The sequence below is a fragment of the Pteropus alecto genome, unplaced genomic scaffold (genome assembly GCF_000325575.1).
Source record: "Pteropus alecto unplaced genomic scaffold, ASM32557v1 scaffold59, whole genome shotgun sequence".
In the NCBI taxonomy this organism is placed as follows: Eukaryota; Metazoa; Chordata; class Mammalia; order Chiroptera; family Pteropodidae; genus Pteropus; species Pteropus alecto.
The window spans coordinates 2,261,369-2,265,227 of NW_006443292.1; the positions used below are offsets into that span (position 1 = coordinate 2,261,369).

At 47.0% G+C, this 3,859-nt stretch overlaps 1 protein-coding gene across 1 annotated transcript in view; it reads left to right on the forward strand.

Moving 5' to 3' along the window:
- Positions 1-3,859, forward strand: part of NR2F2 (nuclear receptor subfamily 2 group F member 2) — a 14,122-nt gene that overhangs the window by 727 nt on the left and 9,536 nt on the right. The gene's annotated exons all lie outside the window — the stretch shown is intronic.

The following is a 3,859-nucleotide window of genomic DNA, read 5'->3' on the forward strand; positions in this document are numbered from 1 at the left end:
GAAATACAATTGCAAAGCTGCCAAAATATGATTAAACCGGAGCAGAAAGCCTGCGGTGCCTCCCTCTCCTCGTCCTGTCTGCTCAAACTCATGCCTCCGATAGAGCCAACTGCAAACCAGTCCTCTAAAGCGTCTTTTTTTTCCGAGCGGTAGACGACTCGATCCTCTAGCAAAGGAGCCGCTAGGCTCGCACTAAGTCTCAACAATTTACTGTTCGATTTGCCGCCGAGCTGCATCTTGCAACCTTGTGCAACTGACAGCCAGCCAGGCAGGGAGGGTCGCCAGCGGCTCCCGGAGCCCTCGGCCGCGGCCCCGGGAGCCGAGCGCCCGGTTAAGCTAGGAGGACAATCGCAACGACAAGGGTACTCACCATCGGGCGGGGCGGAGGAGCTGGCGCGCGGATTTCAGGCAAACGTTTACCTTTTTGCTGTCTATCGCAACCGCGGCGGGCTGACTTAAGGAGCAATCTGGGCTCTGTCCAGAACGTTCAAGGAACGGTTCCTCATTTTTTTTAAAAAGCCAGCGAGAGAGACGACAGAGACAGAGAAAGAAAAAAAAAAGAGAGGAGGGGGTGAGGGGAGACGCACATAAACCCAGTTCAGGGGGGGGTGGGGTGGGGGGGAAGCATCACCTCTCCGCCCGTGACTTGGGAAATGCAAGAGGTGGGGAGATCCGGGCCGGTCCAACCAAGCCAGAGCCAATTAATTTTAAATCCCGGAGCATTATTCAGATTAAAATGTACAGAAGTTTCATTCGCCTGTGCCTACGTGAGCCTTAAGTCCTTTCCCTTTAAGGGCTTCCTTTCTTTTAAAGTTGAATTTTAGGCAGCGAGGACTCTTACACTAGGGGGCAGACCGATACTGTACTTGCTCCAATCTTAAGCGATTTTTTTTTTTTTCCCTCCCAGCATATGCTCTGATTTAGCACTGTAAATTTTTCAGAGGACCCAACTCTGACAGCCCCTGGTGATTTTCAAAGTACCACAAGCCAGTGGTTAAAAATTGCATTGACTTGGAAGTTCGATGGGACACAATAGGAGCCCCTTTTTCCTATTCAAGGAACCACCAGTGTGCTGGAAGAGAAACACACACACACACACACACACACACACACACACACACGGGCTGGACTGAGGGAAGGGAGGAATTCAATGAGTCCTGGGAGACAGAACTGGTTTCTACTGAGTTCAGAGTTAAACTCGGTATTTGCTGGGCTCTGTATTCACATCGTGGCTTAATCTGTGAGGAATGATAACCTTCAGGCCACTGTCTGTAAGAAACTCCTATTCTTGGATGGGTTTTCTTTGCTTTTTAATTCCCAGAGGAAGACAAATGTGTTCCCAACTTTCTCGGGCCAAATTAAAGCTTGCCATTCTTCTCATTAAAATAAATTTACATCTGCAATAAAAGGCTGGGTCGAATGGTTTGTTGTTGTTTGGGGGGGGTTTTTTGTTGTTGTTGTTGTTTTACCTGTAACAATATATTGATCTTTATCAGTCTTGGGGCTGTTTTATTCAAGGAAAATTTCCTTGAGTGTCTCTAAAGGAGACTTTTAAAAATATTGTTTCTTTTTTTCTTCTCGGTCTGCAGGCCTCCTTCTACGCAGTAAAATTAACTACGGTTGATACATTTATTTATTATTTATTTATTTGCTTTTTAATAGCATCTGCAAAACTATGAATGAGTCCTAAAATACAAAACGAGACACCACTGACTTCACGGCAGCTCTGTGGTCGTGTGCCTAGCGGGCTCCACTGTCTCTGTTGAAGGCGGCTGGGAAATTCTTCATTTTAAATCTGAGGCCATCAGAGCAGACTTCAAATCCCAAATATCTCTCAATGGACTGGGGAACCCTCTTCCTCCTGAAAATCTTCCCCACCGTATGTTTGTAAAAGGCGATCTGGCCATGGAAGTGTCTGTACAAGAGGCGAGATCAACATTTCCCTGTAATCAATTATTCTATCTTCTATTCCATTGAGATGGGGACTGACATCAGACTTCCTATTTCGACCCAGCCCTACAACATCTCTGCTCAGCTTGCCTCTAATCTACTGATATTTGTAGCATTAGGCAATTTCTCGAATCATAGAGGCTGAAAACCCTCCCTGAAATAATTTCTTTTCCATCCTTCTTGTTCTCTTTAGGAGAAAGTTGTATTGTGTCTCTAATCAACCTGAAATTTTCAGCCTGGCTTGGCTCTGTGGAGATCTCATTACTCACTAGGTTTATGATAGTTCAGTGTCCACTATGCGTTTGTCTTTTATGACTTTCAAATAATCCCAGTACCTGCAGCTTTCCTGAAATATGTGATTTTTAGCGGAGCAAGGGTGAGAGCTAAGGTTTCAGAAATGAAGCAGAAAGAGGATTTCTCCATCCCTAAATACTAGCCCCCGTCTGCCTACATGTCCACTTAGGCTCTACCTTGTATGCTGCCTGTGTCTGTAAAGGATATCGAATGCAAAATGCAATCTACACATGTCAATGTAACATATGGTTTATGTTCTTTTAAAAATCCTTCATCTCCTCCATTTTTTGAACTATCGAGGACGCTTTCCTGTGTCGTTAATTACTGTTTAAATGTGTTCATATTTCCTGCAGCTCGGGGTGTTTTATGTACAAAATATTTTAGTTGTTCACAAACCTGCTTGGCTTACCAGCTCACAATTTTTTTCTTGGTGCAAAGTGCGTATGCCGGAGTCACAATTTTCTTCTGTGTATGTGGAATAATCACAACCCACTAACTTGTCCTAATCAAACAGAAAGGTTACCGCATTTGAATACAGTGTATTTGGGGAGGGGGTCAACGTTAGATGCTTGATGTTTAAAACTCAGTGCTTTGGAATTCAGAGACACAACCCTCTGAAAGATTTTAGACCATTGAGCAGAATGGCAGAGGCTATGAAGTTGGTGGTATTGCAGTGAATTTCTTGAGGTAGAACATGGCTGCTGTGTGGTTCTTGCGAGTTGTCCGGTATGATTCCCAATTTGGGGCAGAATCTCTGGTTGTGTTTTAATGACAATATGAATACTTTGAAGAAACTTGAGGGACAATGAAGTCCGCACTCAGCTGTTCTCTGACCTAGAAGCACGGTCGCTGAAGTCTTTGTCTGCGTACATTGACAAATATGCATCTGATACTTGTGCGTTTACATGTGTGTTCAGGGGGTATGCACGGGGGAGGCCGGGAGGCTGCCTCTGCTTGTCCGTCAGTGGACAGATCGGTGTTTTCCCGTCTCACCACGACCGAGCGTGTGGCAGGACGCTGGCTTGCGAGTTCGCCAAAACCAACGAGAGAGGATAAAGTTGAGGAAAACTGATTTTAATTGCATCATGACCATGAGATGTAGCCCACTTCCACTTCTCAGCATCCGAGATGCTTTATTAGAGCGATTCACATGTCAGGCCACATACCTGTGCCATGTGAACCCTACGAGGAAAAAGACAGACTCTGAGCGGCTTTTTTCCCCCCTCTTCAAAAAATAAACGGGCCCCTAAACCGAGCGAGTGATCCGAGTCGATTCAGAGAAGGGTCCGCCGTCACCCGGATCTGGCCAAATCTTTCGCGTGGAAAAACGCCTTGCAGGCTCGGTTCGTGGCACCTCCCCACCGCCACTCGCTAGCCCTGTCTGTAAAGAAAGCTGGGAACTTTTCTCTTTCTCTGGCACCGTGGGCACAAAGACGCGCCGGGAGTCCCGGGTGGTGCGCGAGCGGCGGATTTCGTGGCATCGCCAAGTTGCGAGAGGCGAAGTCCTTGATTGCATCCGAAGCCTCTCGCGGAGCCTTTAAGAGGCGTTGTGTGTGCGCGCCGCGCTCCTCTCCGCGCCGGGGCGGAAACCTCGGGTGCGGGGTGCGCAGAGCGC